The sequence below is a fragment of the Ziziphus jujuba genome, chromosome 8 (assembly GCF_031755915.1).
Source record: "Ziziphus jujuba cultivar Dongzao chromosome 8, ASM3175591v1".
Lineage (NCBI taxonomy): Eukaryota > Viridiplantae > Streptophyta > Magnoliopsida > Rosales > Rhamnaceae > Ziziphus > Ziziphus jujuba.
The window spans coordinates 2,274,898-2,295,388 of record NC_083386.1 but is presented as its reverse complement, the minus strand read 5'-3'; the positions used below and the strand labels follow the sequence as shown (position 1 = coordinate 2,295,388).

Here is a 20,491-nt window from a genome sequence, read left to right as displayed (position 1 = left end):
TTATACAAGTAAATATAAAATTTATTCAATATCAGATAAGGAAGCAATATAAGATGAAGAAGAAAAAGGAAAGAAATGCTTCTTGGGCTTTCGGCAATGGACTGAGACGTCGGGCTCGCCCCGGACGATCAACGTCTCCCAAACTTTGTACCTAGGGGAACGGAATTTAGAAATATGAGATGCTAATCATCTCAGTGAGTAACCTTATTTACTGTATAATTATAAAGCCACGATAATTATAGTACATTTGATTAATTAAGAATAAATAATAAGTAAATAATAATTAATTGAAAATAATATTTTCTCTCAAAACCCTCACCATTCACTCCGTTGGAAAAGTTTCCCTTTTAAAACATTTTCGCAAAATCCATTATTTGTATTCTCCAAAAACCAAGGAAACAATTAGTTAACTAAATATCAAATAAAATATAATAAATAAAGCATCCAAAATTTATAATGAAAATAAAATAGGAATAGAAATAAAAAATAATTTCGTAACAATTACTAAATGATTAATAAATGTCATAAACAAATAATACAAAAATATTCATGAAACTTACATTAAGACAATTCATGAAATAATTGTTTAATTAAAATAAATCATTTTATTGAAGAATTAAGCAAAGGGAAAATTAAATCAAATTAAAACCTTCATTTAAAATAATTGGTAAAAACATAGTAAGATCTCTTTAAAATCATCAAATCAATGTAAATAGTAAAATCAAGATAAAATGCATTGTTAAAACATTAATATAAATAAGTAATTAAAAACATAATAAAATCCCATAAAATTTGTATTAAATTCTCCAATTGAAATAAATAATAAAAACAACATTAAATACATTCTAATTTAAATACTGCTTTAAAACTTTAGGATTTGAAAATTATATTAGAAAAATAATACTTGACGCACCACACTATATACCAGTAATGCCCTATGATACCCAGCGTCCCGAGCACCATCTGGCGGGAGATTAAAAAGAGAAACTTGCATATGGTCGCTTCGGCTTCCCGATAGTGCCGTTGCTTAAACCGTCATCCCGGCCATGGAGGGGGGCGGCTTATGGCCAATATCAAACTTGCCTGCCCTAGGTCCGATGGCAACTCATGGGAGACATTATAACTTGCGCGCTCATCCACATATACAGTACAGAACACCAGTACTGTATGAGTGCGCCTAAAACCAATTATTAAATTTATTATTAAAATACCAATTTTCCAAAATTCACCGTGAAAATTATATCACTTTTCAAATTCACATCCCATATTTTTTTCTTTAGTATCACCAGCATAAATACTTCGATAATATATATAATTTTTCTCATATCACAAAATCCATCGATACAATTATACAATTTTTAAATCTATCAACTTTCATTTCCATCAACTCAAATATACAATTTTCCAATGGCATAAATATTTTTGAAAAATAATGTTTTAAAACAATATTTTTTCTCCAATCCTCAAAATCCATTATATCAACATATATAATTTAATTCCACAAATCCTCAGTACCATAAAATAATTTCCACAATGCATAAATTTATATAAATGTATTTTTTTTATTAATCAAAATAAATTCACAAATAAATTCCACTATAAATCAATTAATATTAAAATCACAATTCCTTTAAATATCAAATTTCCATCAAATCTAAATTTCCATAATTTGTCAAAAATCATATATGATTTAATTCACATATACATTTCAATTTATTCAAATTGTGCCATCAAAATTTCAAATATAATTTTGCTAAATATTTAACACATAAATATTAAATCCAAACATTTAATTATCATAAAATAAATATAATTTAACACCCGAAACTAAATTTGAAGATGGGTCACTCACCTCGAGCACGCAATTAATCCAAGATACTCCATGGGATCAATTCCACGACGTACACGTGCTTCTAAAATAACAATATTGCACAACTCAAATAAATTAATATTTTATTCGGATAAATAATTCCAGGTACCGAGGGGGTTTAACACAAACGTTAACCATAATTCACGAGTAATATACCGAATCGAAGCTTGTGAAACGAGAATCGCATTACCGGCCTCCATTGACCCCAATTCCGCCGGTGATGGTCGGAATTTGCCCGAGAAGTACTGGTCGAACTTCACCTCCTCATAACTCACAAACTATTTTGAATTTAAGCAATTGGAAATCATATTTGAACTCAGAGGACCCAAAATAGGGGGTAAGGAGTGGAAGACCGGACTAGGTTGGCCGGAAATGGCGAGAATCCCCTGAAAAACTCAACCCACCGCCGCCGACTTCATCGGCCCGATTTGGGCACGTCCGGCAGTGTCTGGTCGGGAAATTTGGAGGTCGGCATCGCTGGGGACTGGGCTCCTTCCTTGGCCGGCGTGTGTGGCCGTCCGGCGACCAGAAACTGAAAAACGGCAAAGACCCGAAAGGAGGAAAAGGAAGGAGAAGAAAGAAGAAGAAGGTTTGGGGGGGCTGGGGTCTTTTTCCCACGTGGGGGAAGGAAAAAAGAAGAAAAAAAAAAAAAGAAAAGGAAAGAAATAGAAAATAAAAGAAAATAATTAAATAATATTAAAATAATATTATTGTATAAAATAATAATAAAATAATATAGTATTTAATCATAGTTGACATGTGGTATCTCACAATTATGACACATGGCACCTTTTATTAAGTCACACGTGGCATACTATTCACATATTTAAAAATAATATTAAAATAATACTGTATTTGAAAAATTCTACAGGTTCATAACTTTCAAACCACATGTCCAAATCGGGCGTACAGCTAGTCTATGAACTCGTATCGACGAGTACTTCACCACCATGCACGAGTCAAAGCTCAACTTTGCATGAACAAAAAGTCAACTCAGTCACCCCTTTAACAGTTTGGATGTCAATTTGTTTTGCTCATAACTTTCAAACCGTAGCTCCGTTTTCGACGTGCTACTAGTCTATGAACTCGTGACAACATGTATTTTTTAACAGTACCTCGGTCAATGTAAAATTCCATTGGGAGCAAAAATTCAACATTTGACGCCTTCTCGGTCAACGACTGTCAAACCCGGTCAACCTTGGTCAAATTTGAGAAATTTTCGGTGTACTTCGCGACGGGGTGTTACAACAACCTCGAATCGATTATGACAAACAGCTTCATGGAGCGCTGTATCTTCCTCAATGTTATTCATGCTCGCTATATAGCTTCATGTTTTGCTGTACATTATCCATCCTTCCTGCTCTAACCACTAGAATATTTCTCGCCATTTCCACATGCCCTGATTTTGCTGCAATATGAAGCGTAGTGTTCCTTTCTGGTTTTGATTATTAAGAAAACAAAGCCCAAGATGATCATCACCCTCTGCAGTCTGAAGATTCCCATATTTTTGCTGCTATATGAAGAATGTTGGTATTTTAACCCCATGTCACCAGCTGATTTGAACCGCACTTCCCAGTTCCTCCAATAATTCCTTTCCATCAAGAGCAGCGTTAAACAACTCAACATTCATTTCTAGAACTTATTTCTTGTTTTGGATATCTAATGCTACTGCTCTGTCTCTTTACTTTTATAGAGTACAAGATTTGCTTAATTATATTGTTGCGTAAAATAACACTCATACACACAAATAATTGGTCATCCCACAAATATAAAAGATTTACTATTGTTGCTTTGCTCCTGAAGGGGCAGTCTAGTCGCTACTGCGTTTTTGTAGCTTAAATTATTGAAAAAAAAAAAAAGATTACTACTGTCTTTGTCAATCTTGTCGAAGAATGACATGGACGGGCGCACATGCTGATGGACAATGTTTTAGAGGAGGAACAGACATTCGTACTGCAGGCTTACCATGTTCTTTAAACTAATTTAGCCAGGATTTATTAATTGGGATCTTCATTATATTAAATTAAACTAAATTTAATTTAATACTTTTTGCTATAGTATAATATTATTCCGATGATTCGTAGCTATCTAATTAGCGACAATAAATTGATTTACCACCGTAAGTGATGGTACTATGGTAACAATGCTCAGAAGAAAAATATTAGAGAAAGGAAAGAAATCTCATCAACTATACAATTACCTAGCAACTTGAAGGATGGAGTTTGTCTTACTTCAAAAACTGTTCATTCTAAAGCTAATGAATTAAGGAATGAGTTCAAATAAGACAATAGAAACTTCACATATCGGCCAGCGTTGGCCTGATCGATTTTAAAATTCCTACACAATTAGTATTATCTTCGTAAGGAGACAAGCACTCTGTTTATATCTAAGCAGATTCCTATTATTAGGGAAAGTTAGCTTTCTCTCTCTCTCTCTCTTTCTCTCTCTTTAAAAAAAAAAAAAAGGAGCATTGCAATGTGTAAAAAGTTGCTCTGTTTATTAAAAAATAGAGCATGGCAATGTGTAATCTTTAGATAACATACATCTTGACCATGGTCCGAATAAATACATATTAGATTTCCAAATCTAAGATTACACAGATAATAACTCTATGAAATAATCAATACGATCATGTGGCACTGGATATGAACCTCTAACATGTTCCAAATCATCCAAATAACAAAAAGAAAGAAATAATATAAAGAATACCAATCAATTTTAGTAACAATAATATCTTAATTTCAACAGGCCCTTTGGCTCCTTCATGTTTTCTTCACAATTTTAGTACAATAATATCGATTTTTTATACATGTTTCCTTTATTACAAAAACACTTTGAAAATGTAACCAACATTGAAGTTATCATAACGGTGGCCATGGATGGAATATTAAAAAAAACTTTGTGCTTGTCCAGGGGAGAGTACTACCTTTATACCTTGCTTAAAAGCACAAAAACATAAAAGAAAGTGAAGCACACGTTAAACTGGTTTTCACAATCATTGTGCAAGAATGGTAAATGACGTTAGTGAGAAAGTGAGAAAGACAAAAAGAAACATGGTTAATTGTTAATTAGAATTTGAAATTTCAGAATTATGCGAATCGAACCTTGAAATTTGGAATTGTTTAAATTGAACCTTGCAAAATTTGGAATTGTTTAAATTAAACCTTGCAGTTTCAAATTTATGGCCAATCAATCTAATTAATTAACGGTTTTAATTTTACCATTAGATGAAGTCAGCATGATAATTAGTTTTTCAGCAAAAAATTTAAAAAATAATTTTCTTATTTTTTCATTGCGTCATTAGTACAAATTCTTTTCTCAAAGAAAAGGGAAGGGTGGGGCCAAATGCATTAACCTTGGCAACCATGTTCTTTCCTTTTCACCATGTTTTATTTGCAGTACCCCCAGGATTAAAGAATAACCCTACTTTTATCCTAAAGCTTCAAGTTGCTTGGAAATCTAAACTCAATCTCTCGGCTTTTAGTTAAATGAAAATGAATGAAAACTCTTATTATTTGAGTCTTTCTCTTTCTTAAAAGGATAAAAGGCAAGCAGAGAAAGAATAAGTTTGTAAAAAGAGAAAATGAAAGGAAAAAAGTGGTTTGGTTTCAGGCAATGGAGTATAAGTTTAGAGAAAGATCTATAACAATAACATTAGTGACAATGTGAGAAAGAAAAAAAATGGTTAATTACATATTAGTACTTGAAGTTTCAAAATTATGTAAATCAAACCCAAATATTTGGAGTTACTTAAATTGGATCCTGCAGTTTTAAATTTGTTGCAAATCAATCTAATTGACTAATGATATTAATTTTATTATTAGATGACGTTAGCATACTAATAATTTTATTGTTAGATGACGTTAGCATACTAACATTATAATTTATTTTTCAACAAAAAAATTTAAAAAAAATTGAAAAAATAAACTTCTTATTTTTTCATCTTATATTAATTTTTCGTTGCATCACAGCCGCCTATTAAGAACAGGATGTGAATTCGTTTCGTAAGGAAAAGAGAAGGGTGGGCCCAAATGCACTAACCTTGGCAACCATGTGCTTCTCCTTTCGCCATGTTTTATTTGCAATACCCCCAAGATTAAGAATAACCTTACTTTTATCCTAAAGCTTCAAATTGCTTGGAAATCTGAATTCATACTCTCTACTTTTAGTTCAGTGAAAATGCATGAAAGCACTTATTATTTTCCTTTGATTCTTCTATTTCTTGAAAAAGTAAAAGGGAAGCAGAGAAAAAATAAGTTTGTAGAAAGAGAAAATGTGAAGTCCCACAACGGTTGGAAAGGGAAACGAAACATTCCATATAAGTGGGTGTGGATACCTTTCCTTTGAGAGGTCTTTTAAAACCTTGAGGGCTGGGTTGTAAGAGGATTCTCCAGGCCCAAAGAGGACAATATTTCATGCGAATGGTCTGGTGTCAGGACCCGTCCAAAATTCCTCACCGAAACTCTAGACAAGCCCTGATCCTAGGGAAACTCTACCGGACCCTCCAATGAAAAATCCGGCAGAACCTCCTAAAGGGTTGGACTTCCCACAAAATTTTTCTGCATGAAAAACACTTCTAGAAACATCTCCTTATTCTTCCCACCTTACTTCAATTTGTTTCCACAAATTTACAGTACTCCAAAATAATAACAGGGAATCAATAAGCAATTAAACAAATATCTGTCCAATTTGTATACAGAGTATTATACAAACAAATATGAAATTAATACAATGACAGATGAAGCAATACAAGATGGAGAGGAAAAAGGGAGGAAATGCTTCTTGGACTTTCGGCAATGAATTGAGACGTCGGGCTCGTCCCGGAAGATCAACGTCTCCCAACCTGGGCGTAGGGGAACGGAATTTAAAAATATGATATGCTAATCATCTCAATGAGTGACCCTATCTACTATACAATTATAATAGTAATAATAATTATAGTACACTTGATTAATTAAGAATAAATAAATAAACAAATAATAATTAATTGAAAATAATATTTTCTCTCAAAACCCTCACCATTCACTCCATTGGAAAAGTTTTCCTTTTTAAAATATTTTCGCGAAACCCAATGTTTTATGTCCCAAAAATCAAGGAATAATTAATTAAATAAATTATAAATAAAATATATTAAATCAAAGATCTAGAATGTATAATAAGAAACAAGAATAATTTTAATAACAATTATTAAATTGTACACAAAATGTCATAAATAAAATAAGCAAAATCACAATAAAATTTACAAAAAAAATAATCAAGGAAATATCAAATTAAACGGAATGCAATAATTTAGAATGCACATAAATACAAATATTAATTAGAACTCAATATATATATATTGAAAACATTTTAAAAATTCGATAATTAAATTTAGAATAAACATCACTAGATAAAATAAATAAAATCGTAAGTAAACTTGTATTAAAGAAATTTAGCATAAAACAAAAATAAACTCAGTATATAAATTATAAAATTTATTATTTAAATCAATGAAATAATCAAGTAAGCATTTTAATAGATTTTAAACCTCAATTTAAAATAGATAAAAGAATACAATAAAATTCATGTTAAAATCTCAAAATTTAAATAAATAATATCAACATGGTAAAATAAAATTCTAAAATACCAATTTAAAATAATTGATAAAAATATGAATAAATACATTTTAGAAAATACCAGTTGTAAATAGGTGATAAAAAAATTAAATACATTTAATTTAAATGCTGATTTAAAACTTTAAGATTTGAAATTTCTATCTGAAAAATAATACTTGACACACCACACTATATAACAGTGATGCCCTACGATAGCTAGCGTCTCGAACACCATCCGACAGGAGGTTAAAGAGAGAAACTTGCATACGGTCGCTTCGGCGTTCCGACAACGCCGCTACTTAAACCGTGAATTGAGCCATGGAGGGGGGCGGCTTATGGCCAATATCAAACTTGCCTGCCCTCGGTCCAATGACAACTCACGGAAGACATTATAACTTGCGCGCTCATCCGCATACACAGTACAGAATGCCAGTACTGTATGAGTGCATCTAAAACAAATAACCATATTATTTTTAGAAAAAACAATTTTTTCAAAACTCACCGTGGGAATTATATCACTTTTCAAATTCATATTCCCACATTTTTCTGTAATATCACCAGCATAAATCCATCAATAATAAATTCCATCAATTTCAAATCCATCAATGAAATCAACAATAATTTAAAATAAATATTCCTTCAATTCCTCAAACTTCAAAATATAATTAAATCACATGATAAACATAACAATTATAAAAGGAAATTGAAATTACAATTTCTTTTAATTCCCAAATATATTTTTGGCGCCCAAATATATATTAAAACAACATGCATTAGCAATATATTTAGATGGAAATTCTCTTCATATCCAATACATAAAACATATTTTTCAAATATCTAATTATAAAATATTCCAACAACAAAATTCAATAATTATTAAATTAAACCTCAAATTCAAGAAAATTCTTAAAACCCAAAATATTTATAATACACAAATGATTAATTTTCTTCAATTTTGGCATAAAATTTCAATTAGAAATTTACTAAACAATTAACACATGAAATAAAATTTCCAAATATATAATCAACACAAAATATATACAATTTAACAACCCAAAATAATTTTGAAGGTGGGTCACAGTAACAGCCCAGTCCAGACCACCCACATGCAAATATTGTCCTCTCAAGCCTAGGGAATCCTCTTACAACCTAGCCCTCAAGGGTTTAAAACGCGTCTGCAAGGGAACGGTATCCACACGCTTACAAGCCATGCTTCATTCTCCTTTCCAACCAATGTGGGACTTGACAGTCACTCACCTCAAGCACGTGTATCAATCGAGATCCTCTGCAGGATCAACTCCGCTACCCATACGTGCATCTAAAATATCCACAATACACAAATCTAATTATTTTAATATTTTACTCGGGTAACTCCCAAATGGGTACCCGGGGAGCGAACACAAACGACAACCAAAATTTACGAGTAATATACCGAATTGAAGCTTGTGAAACGAAGATTACGAATCTGGTCTTACTTTCCGGAGATCGGATCCAAGGTGGCTGGAATCTCGTCAGAAAGCTCTTGGATTTTGGACCATTAATTCTCACAATCCTTTAAGAATTACGGAAAGCGGACATCGGATTTGGGTTCAAGGGGTCGGAATTAGTGGGAAAGGATGGGCGGTGCAACTGGAAACTCGCCGGAAAGTCGATTTCCCGATGAGCCGCCGTGGTCACGGGAACCCATCACCACCGACGGTGCGTCCGATGGCCACTGGTCGTGATTTTTGGTGGGAAGCTAGGTCAGGGAATGAGTGACTCAATGGGACCAGCAGTGAGGCAAACGGAGGTCGGATGGAGAGAAATCTAGGTTTGAAGCAATCAGCGCCGCCGGAGGATAAAGTCTCGATCTGGGTGTGTTGGTGGTCGGTTGGCCATGATTTTTGGCTGGTTGACCGGTTTTTAGATGGGAGTCAAGGTGGGATGGCGCGTGTAGGTGGAAAATGACCAGACGGCAGTCAACGGTAGTGGTCGGTGGTGGTGGTCTCTACTCTCTCTCTCTCTTCTCGCCTCTTTCTCTCTCTTTCCCTCCGGCCCACATGTGTTTTGGCCAAAATAAAAGCCACCCATGGGTGACACTGTTCACTCACGGGATTGATTTAAAACACGACACATGGCACACACTGCTCACTCAAGTCAAAATATATTAAAATATCACGGTATTTGGAAAAATTTGCATGTTCATAACTTTCAAGTCACATGTCCAAATCGGGTGTGCCACTAGTTTATGAACTTTTATCGACGAATACTTCACAACTATGCATGAGTCAAAGCACAACTTTGCACGAACAAAAAGTCAACTTCGACACCTCTTGGACAGTTTGTACCTCAACTTGTCTTGCTCGTAACTTTCAAATGGTAGCTCCATTTTTGATGTGCTACTAGTCTACGAACTCGAGATTATACGTACTTTGAAATGATGCCTTGGTCAACACAAAATTCCACCTGAAACAAAAAGTCAAAATTTTGACCCTTTCGGTCAACGACGATCAAACCCGGTTAACTTTGGTCAAATTTGAGAAATTTTCGGTGTCCTTCAGGACGGGGTGTTACATCTGGGCTGTCACAGATGGTATCAGAGCTGGACCGGGATCGGTGTGCCAGCGAGGATGCTGGACCTCAAGGGGGAAGGATTGTGAAGTCCCACATCGGTTGGAAAGGAGAACGAAACACTCCATATAAGTGGATGTGGATACCTTTCCCTTGAGAGGCCTTTTAAAACCTTGAGGGCTTGGTTGTAAGAGGATTTTTCAGGCCCAAAGAGGACAACATCTCATGCGGATGGTCTGGACTGTCATAGAAAATGAAAGGAAAGGAGTGGTTTGGTTTCAAGGAATGAAGTGTAAGCTTGTAGAAAGATCTATAACAATAACATTAGTAAGAATGTGAGAAAGAAAAAAGAAAAATGGTTAATTGCTGATTAGTACTTGAAGTTTTAGAATTATGTGAATTGAACCTTAAACTTTGGAATTGCTTAATTGAACCTTGTAGTTCCAAATCTGTTACAAACCAGTCTAATTAACTAACAATGTTAATTTTACTATTAAATGAGTCAGCATAATATATTTTTCAGCAAACAAATTTTAAAAAATTGAAAAAAATAAAGTTCAGAGAAGATCTATAACAATAACGTTAGTGAGAATGTGAGAAAGAAAAAAGAAAAATGGTTATTTGCTCATTAGTACTTGAATTTTCAGAATTATGTGAATTGAATCTTGAAATTTGAAATTGCTTAAATTGAATCTACAATTTCAAATTTATCACAAATCAATCTAATTAATTAACAGTATTAATTTTACCATTAGATGATATCAGTTGATGTCAGCAACTGACATCATAATTTGTTTTTCTGTAAAATATTTAAAACAATTTTGAAAAAAATAAATTTCTTATATTTTCATTTTATATTTATGGTTATTTATTTGAAAAATTCTATCCATTTCTATTTTATTTACATTAAAATTCCAACGAAATTAAATGTTCTTGATCTAAAATTACACAAAAATTAAAAATAAAAATTACATTGGACTTTTTGGTCTAATAAAAATATTTTATTACACAAAATTTTTTTATTTAGACTAGAAATTAAAAGAAAATAATTTTATTGGACCAAAAATTAATAATATTTTTTTTAATCCTAAACCATAAAAAATTAGACCAAAATTAAAAAAATACAAATAATCCTAAAATTGTAATTTTGCTATAGTAAAAATATTTTCAGTAGTCTAAAAATTAAATAAAATAATCTTGGACCAAAAAGTTATAATAATATTTTTACGACCAAACCATAAAAAATAAAAACTAGATAAAGAATAAAAATAAAAATAAATTTTTATGCTTTTTTTTATTTTGGTATAATATAAAAAATAAAAATCAATTTATTACTATTGATTTTATTTATTTTTATCTTTATTTAGTTTAGTAATTTATTTTTATTATTTTTAGATCCTTATCTTTTTTAGCAAAAATGGCTTATTCTACTTATAATTTTTTTATGATTATTTGCTCCTTATAGAATCCACTGATATACAAGTAAGTGTAAATAGATCTAACATCCTTTTCTTCCTAAGCCAAGATAAAAAATCATAACAATTAAAATTTCTTTTTTTTTTGGTCTAATTTTTATTTTTTATTTTGTAATAACGTTTTTATGGTTTGCATATAAAAATTTATTATTAATTTTTGGTGTATTAAAATTATTTTATTTAATTTTGGTCTAATAAAAACTTTTTTATTAGACCAAAATTTTAAATTTAGTTTAAATTTTTATTTTTGATCTAATTTTAGTTCCAAAAATATTTAATTTCTTTGTAGTTTTAATTTAAATAAAATAGGATTGGATACAGTTTTTTAAGTAAAAACCCATTAACATAAAATGAAAAAATAAGAAATTTTGTTTTTTTCCATTTTTTTATTGTTTTGCGGAAAATGAAAGTATAACATTAGCATAACGTCATGCTGATGACCAACAAAATTAAGACTATTAGCCAATTGAACTAATTCGCAATAAATTTGAAACTTCAAGGTTCAACTCAAATAATTTCAAATTTTAGGATTCCATGCTCTTCCCTTTTGACCATGTTTTATCTACAATAACTCTTAAGTAAAGAATAACCTTACTTTTATCCTAATGCTTCAAACTGCTTGGAAATCTAAACTCATTCTCTCTGCTTTCAGTTCAGCGAAAATGAATGAAAACCCTTATTCTTTTCCTTTGATTCTTTTTATTTTTTGAAAAGGTAAAAGGCAAGCAGAGAAAGAATAAGTTCGTACCAAGAGAAAATGAAAGGAAAGAACTGGTTTGGTTTGAAGGAATGGAGTGTAAGTTTGAAGAAATATCTGTAATAGTAACATTTGTGAGAATGTGAGAAAGAAAAAAGAAAAATGCTTAATTGTTTATTAGTACTTAAAGTTTCAGAATTATGTGAATCAAACTTTGAAATTTGAAATTGCTTAAACTAACTATCAAAATTCAAATTTGTTATAAATCAGTCTAATTAATTAACTGTGTTAGTTTTACTGTTAGATGATGTCAGTATACTGATGTCATAATTTATTTTTTAGTTAAATTTTTTTTAAAATGTTGAAAAAAATAATTTTTTTTTATTTTTTTCATTTTATATATGTGGTAATCTATTTGAAAATTTTTATCCATTCCTATTTTATTTCAACTAAATTTCAAAGAAATTAAATATTTTGGACCTAAAATTAGCCAAAAAATAAAAATAAAATTGGAAATTTCTTCTAATAAAAATTTTTTTATTAGACCAAAAATTAATAATATTTTTTTTACACCTAAACCATTAAAAAATTAGAACAAAATTACAAAAATAAAAATTAGACGAAAACACAAATAAAACTAAAATTGGAAATTTTTTTCTAGTAAAAATATTTTTAGTAGACCAAAAATTAAATAAAATAATACTAGACCAAAAAGATAGAATTCATGGGGTGATTTGGAAGCATAATATGGATTTCTTCAAATATATTGAATCAGAAAAATGATATAAAACCTTGATTGAATAAATTGTTATTTTCATAGTAATTCTAAAAGTCAACTTCTAACTTCAAGTCCAGCATTCAATTTGAATTCTGATGTCGAGCTTATTATATCTTAGTAAGCATTTGACATTAGATGTTTTAACAAAATATAAACTACCAGCCCACTTCAGATATGATGTTGTAAGCCTAGCAAACAGCAATGAAGACATATCTATTACGTGAAGGGGAAAAACACAATTCACATTTTTCCATCGTCTGTGATTTACTTGGATTTTTCTTGTCCATTATCTCCATTCTCATCCAATCTATGTCATGGGCAGCATTTGGAAAAATATTAATCTATTGTTTTGCAATGATTTTGACAACCAGCTTAACAACTGGTTATCTTGCCTTAATGATGTGTGCTTTATGTCATGGTAGCTTGATGTTAGTGTAACATCCCGTCTCGAAATACATCGAAAATTTCTCAAGTTGATCGAAGTTGACCGTCATTGACCGAGAATAGTCAAACTTTGACTTTTTGACTCGGTAAGAATTCTAGGTTGACCAAAGCACTATTGCAAAGTACGTATTGACCCGAGTCCGTAGACTAGTAGCACATAAAAAATGGAGATACGGTTTGAAAGTTATAAGTAAAACAAATTGAGGTCCGAACTGTCCGAAGGTGTCGAAGTTGACTTTTTATTATTATAAAATTGAGCTTTGACTTATATATGATTGTGAAGTATTCATCGATACGAGTTTGTAGACTAGCAGTACATCCGATCTGGACATATGGTTAGAAAGTTATGAACCTGTGAAGTTTTTCCGAGACAGTTGTTACTATTTATCAGTATGTGTGTGTGTGAACAGCGATATCACATGTAACATTATAAAGGGTGCCATGTGTTACGACAAGAAAATGCACATTTCACCCAATTAAATATTACATTATTTTATTATTATTATTTTATTATTTTATATTATATTATTGTTTTAATATTATTTTATTTATTTATTTTCTTTTTGTTTTCTTCTCCCCCACGTGGGAAAAACACCCACGGGCCCCTCTTCTCCTTCCTTCTTCTTCCTTTTCTTCTTCTTCTTTCTAGAACTCTCTCGAGCTCTCCCTCTCTTCCTCCCCGCTAGTCATTCTCCTCCTTGTGCTGTCATCAATTCCGGCAGGACTGAGCATCACCGCCATGGCCAGCTAACGACCCATCACGCTAGCAATTCCATGGCACTCGCTGTTCACCGAGATGGTGGGAGACGAGCCGGAAAACACCATAAAAGCCGGCAGCTAGCTTCCATTCAATGTGTCGGATTTTGGTCGTTTCCGATCAACTTCTGGTCCTCTCTCACTAATCTGAACCTTCCAAAGACAATGGTTATCCCCGTGTAGCTCAGTTCGAGCTCGTTTGTGGCGCAACAAGAGGACACACTTGACAGCATTTTTTGACAGAAATTCCGACCACCGCCGACGAGTTAAGCTAAGTTAATTTAAATATTGGTAATCTATGTCTCTCAAGCTTCTATTTGATATATAATATGTCAATTGTTTGTGGGTATTTAGAATTCTGTTATTTCTGGAGTAATATCATAATTGTGGTGAAATTTGAATAAATTATAAATATATGTATACGTAAACATATATATGTGTGCGTGTGTATACCAATATGAGGTTTTGACATGTTTTAGAATTCACAATGCTAAGGTGGTTTAAATTTTAGAGGGTTTTGAGTTTATAAATGAGCAAGGTTCCTATATGTATATATATATATTATATATATATGCTACTGGTTTATAATGCTCAAGAGAGATTTTCTTTGTCCTCTGTTTTATCATGTTTAGTTGTTGCTTGTCTTATGGAAGTGATAGTCGGCAGCTCTTTAGAAGGGTAATGTTAAGTTCCTTTGTATTTATGGGGATACTTGTTGTTAGTGGTGCCGAATTAGTAAAAGCTTAAGTTGGGGTATATATAGTAAGATCACCATATGGAGTAGTTGTTGTACTCTATATGTATGTATATATATATATATATATGTACACTCAATTAAAGGTTCACGAACGAAAATGTTGTATGGGTGCCAGGAAGCTTTGGTTGGCATTTGAGTTGGGTGAGTAATTGGAACATTTGAAATGCTTGTATACTGTGTACTATAGTTATGTGATCATAATGCCCAACTTTAACTTCTTAAGTTTATATATATGCATGCACACATACATGAGACATATATATATATATATATATATATGTATGTGCGTGTGTGTGTGTGTGAATATATATATACATATATATATATATATACTTAGTACATAAAGATGTTCACACATATTATATTTTATATATCATTCAAAATTTTGAAGAATATTATATATGTTTTAAATTTTAAGAGTAATTGTTATTTGATTTAAATGTCTTATTTTTATGTGATTTAAATTATGTAAGAATTTTTATATTGTTTTGGTGAAAATTGATTTCATGGATTTGAAGAAAAATATTTATTTAAAATTTAGTATTTCCAAAAAAATATATTTATGCATGAATTAATTACTTAATTTATTATTCATAAATTTGATTTTATCTTATTTTATCAAAATTCATTATTTTAATAGTATTATAAAAATTTATAGTTTTTAGATGCATCATACACGTACCCGTGTTCTGTAGTTGTGGATGTGATTAGCGTGCAGGTGGATATGGATGTGATTAGCATGTAGGTTGATTTATAGGGTTCTCCTGTGGTTGCCATCAGACTGAGGGTAGGCAGGATATAATACACAATAAGCACCAGTCATCCCCTTCCATGGCCAGGACACTTGTTAGCAGCGGCGCAGTGGGACGCCATGCAACCGTATGTCGGTTTCTTTTTTTAACCTTTCTGTCAGACGGTGCTTTTGGACATTGGACACCGTAGGACACGACTGGTATATAGTATGTGCATCAAGTATCTTTTGTATATATATATATATATATTATATTTGTATGTATCACATCGTACGGGTATGGCGATCCGATGTGGTCAATGAAGAACTAGTCTCGTAACTATGTTGCCTACGAGTCCAGGAGATTGGATGGCTAATATAGACAACCATCCCAGACTATATTAGTAGCAGGGTGCCGGCGACAGCTGGAATCATGGATTACATTGCATGTTGGAGGGTATCGTTTGTACCCTTGATACAAGTGTATATTTCAGAATATATTTTGAATTTTTAAAATATTATTTGACCTCGTACTATTCTATCTATTCATAACCTGATTTTCTAGCATTATACTTAATTACTTTTATTGTCATTATTATTATTCATATTATTCTCGTTATTAATATTACAATTATTATTTATCATAATTATGTTTACAATTATTTTCATTATTACTAATATTATCATCCTCATTATGATTATTATTATTATTATTATTATTTTTTTATTATTAGTATTATTTCTATTATTATTATTATTAGCATATGATATATCCGGACAAGTATCACAGCCTACGGGCAAGAAAGATAGCCATTGAGCAAGTATAATAGTCCTTGGACAAGTGGTAGCCTTTGGATAGGTAAGATATTATTATTGTTGTTGATGTGATGATTGGTTTACTTTTCTTCCTATATTACACATCGGTATATTTTGTAACACGATATTTGAAATGCATGGCAATAAATGGGTGGTGTGGGCGGACGTGAATGATCAAAGATATATTTGGTTGTTTATTTAGTTGATTATTCCTATTGCATATATATGTGTGTTTTATACAAATTATTATTGAAGGACTGCCATTGTGGAAATTATTGTAGTAAGGTGGGAGGGATATGGTAGTACCATATAGGAGTGCATTTTTATGCAGGTAAATTTTGTGGTAAGTCCTTCCCTTAGGGGAGATGCTGCCTGATTTTCCATTGGAAGGTTTGATGGTGCTTCCTTGGGATCAGGATTTGTCTAGGGTTCCAGTGAGGGGTCTTGGACGGGTCCTGACAGTTAGTTACATTATCAATGTATTTATGCAGTAAAAGGAAAATGTACTAAAATTAAAATTGATGTTATCGTACTAAAGCTGTGAAGGAGCTAGAGGGGTTGTTGAAATTAAGATATATTATTGTCACTAGATATGATTGTTTTTGTTTATTACTTATTTCTTTCTTTTTGTTATTTGAATGGTTAGGAACATGTAAGAGGTTTCTATCTGGTGCATTGACCAATCCTATTTTTAGTTCATAGAATTATAGTCAAAGAGACATTATAGATTCTTCATTGCTATGATCAAAGAGTCCGGAGCATTAGGAATTTTATGCAAGCTTAGATTTTGGAAAACGTTTATGCATTAGGTCTCCGGTTAAGATGTAAGTAATCAAACTATTGGGAATCACCATCGTTCTGATTTTATACTTTTAAGTAATCAAAATATACAACACCTTCCCAATTTCTTCTCATGATCAGCATTAACGAATCTAATTCCACTAGTTACTTTCAACAACTTTTCAATGGCAGTTTTAGATGATGTTGTTCTTCAACTAGCAGTAACTTGCTCATCAAGCAATTCACCTTCCCCTTTCTTCTTGGTCATGATCTTCAATATTTTATCATATTGACTATCTGTATATCATGTTGAATAGTAATCTCCTCCATATTAAGACATAAAATTATACCCGCCAGGAATATCATCATGACAGCGCACCTGATCATAATCCATATTAAATTTTATCTGCAATCTCCACTATTCTTGCGGTGAGGGGGAGCAATGGTCCTAAGTATTGGGGGTTCTCATACCGCAAGGAGGGAATACCATACTTATGGAGTGCTGATTATGTGGAGCAATCAGATTTGAAGAAACCGAAACAGATCAATAGAATTTCTCTGATGCCCATCTCCTTCAGAGAGTAAGGAAACTCGAATTTTCATATATGAAGGTAGATCCGTCCATTTTGAATATAACAATGATACAGGCTTAGTCCATCCACCGAAAGTAAACAAAAGATTTGCAGACGGGCCCATAATTACTCTGAGCCCATAAATTGTTGTTAGCAGATGAAAAAAAGCCCATTTAGGTCTGAGGGAAGCTATGGTTCTAGATAATTACGACTGTAAATTAGGAAAGTCATTAGGTTAAGGAGAGTTGCTATTTACACGACTCAAATATTTATTCCCAGTGCATTTTATATGTTAATTATTAAAAGTCCTTTGACTTTTTTCTTTCCCTTTGATTTTTTAACCAATTTTCTTTTTCATTTCTCTAGGATTTTGTTACCCGTTCGATTTCTCTCTAAACGAACAAATGAGTATGTGATGCAATGGGGTTATAGTGTTGTTAGACAACCATCTGGTATCGTTTTCCTTAGCTGCACATAGATAGTTTAGTTTCATTAAAATATCTTTTATATTTTTCTTTTATTTTGAAATTAATGTTTCTTAAAACAAATTGTTTGAAATTAATGTTTCTTAAAACAAATTGTTTAGCCATTCTCTTTATAACCTCAATAGCTTAGTTTTACAGCAGAAATTGTAAAAGATTCTATTGAGAATCTGATTTATCCATTCCTCTTTTGGAAAAAAAACTAGAGAAGAAAAGAATTTTAAAATTTTAAAATATAAAAACAATAAAATAAAAGGGTTTTTAGTAATTTTATATAAAATTGCAGTGGGAAGAGATATTTGGGTGGTGTAAATAGCAGCACTCTAGGTTAAGACTTCTTTTCATTAGCCCTTGCGGTTATTCTGTTGGCCTAATTTTTAAATTAGATAAGCCATTTATCTAATATTTTTTAACTTTTTTTTTATCTAATTAACTTATTATATTATTAAATATTAATTATTAAACTTGTATGTACTAGGCATGAAATTTTTTTTCCATACAATATAATTATTATATAGCTAAGGAAAAGAGTAAAAAGAAGAAGAAGAAGAAGGAAGAGGAAACAATTCAAGCATCCATGCAACGGATAGGAAGCAATAAAAATAAACAAAAGTGAAAAAAAAAAAATAAAGAGGAGAAAAAACAAATCTAAAGGGAAGAAATAAATAATTAGAGGAAAAAATAAAGATGAAAACAAATAAAAAAATAAAAAAAGATAAGAAAAAAGAAATGAAAAAAATGAAAGATAAGGGGAAAAATAAGAAAACCCAAAATTAAAAACTGATGAAAAAAATAATACTAAAAAGAAGATAAAAAGACTGAAAAAGAAAGAAAATGAAACGAATAAAAATTTAAAAAAATATATTTATAATTATTTAGGAAAACAAGCACCCAAAAATATTTATTATTGATTTTTTTTAATGAAGTAAGTTTGAGAATTTTGTTTAAAAATATAAAAATAAAAATAAATAGATATTTTCATGATAGCAAAAGTCAAAAGAGAAATACAAAAGTAGGAATAGATACCAAAATGCTCCTGTCCCAATCGGATATAATTATCCCCCGTGTGGAAAAAATTTCTAGTGCTTACACGGAGCACAAAGCACACGGCATGTGGGTTCCATATGTTTTGTGAATGTGATAGTTGATCCGGTGTCTTCTTGGATTAATTAGTATAAATGGGTTTTTCCATATCGCAAGAAAATGTTACACCAACGAGTGCTGCTTTTTACACTGTTAAACTTTTTCTTCACACTTCATTTATAAATAAAATTATAAAAAAATCTTTTAAATTTTTCTTTATACCTTTTGAATTTTGTTTTTAGCCATTTTTATTTTCTTTAGGGTTTGAAATTAACACTCATACAGCTACTAAATACTTGAGATCCATTGACCTTGGGCAACCTTCACGGCAGGCCATTGGCTGTAAGAGTAAGATAAGAAAAAAGAAACGAAAAAATGAGAGATAAGGGCAAAAATAAGAAAACCTAAAATTAAAAACTGATGCCAAAAAAATAAAAAAATACTAAAAGAAGATAAAAAGATTAAAAAAGCAAGAAAATGAAAGGAATAAAAATAAAAAAAATATTTATCACTATTTAGTAAAACAAGGACGCAAAAAATATTTATTGTTTACTTTTTAATTAAATAAGATTCAAAATTTTATTTAAAAATATAAAAATAAAAATAAATAGAAGTTTTGTAGGAAAAGTCAAAAGAGAAATAGATTAGTAGGCGTTGATAACAAAATGCACCTGTCCCAATCGAACATAATTATCCCGCGCCTCCCCATGTGGAGAAAATTTCTAATAAGATAAGAAAAAAGAAATTATCAAAAAAAAAAAAAGATAAGAAAAAAGAAACGAAAAAATGAAAGACAGGGGAAAAATAAGAAAACCTAAAATTAAAAACTGATGAACAAAAATAATACTAAAAAAAGATTAAAAAAATTAAAAACGAAAGGAAATAAAAAGAATAAAAAAATTATTTAGAACTATTTAGTAAAAGAAGGATGCAAAAATATTTATTGTTTATTTTTTAATGAAATAAGATTCAGAATTTTGTTTAAAAATATAAAAATAAAAATAAATAGAAATTTACTTTTTCAAGTAGGAAAAGTAAAAAAAAAAAAAAAAAAAAGAAAAGTAGAAGTGGATAGGAAAATGCACCTGTTCCAATCAGATATAATTA

General features: G+C 30.9%; 1 protein-coding gene across 1 annotated transcript in view; it reads left to right on the top strand.

Annotated features, from left to right (window-relative positions):
- Window positions 1-720: 720 nt before the first annotated feature.
- Window positions 721-20,491, top strand: part of LOC107412847 (nascent polypeptide-associated complex subunit alpha-like protein 1) — a 444,693-nt gene continuing 424,922 nt past the window's right edge. The window contains exon 1 of the mRNA XM_060819701.1: window positions 721-727. The gene's annotated coding sequence lies outside the window, so the exon portion shown is untranslated. The remainder of the gene's footprint in view (window positions 728-20,491) is intronic.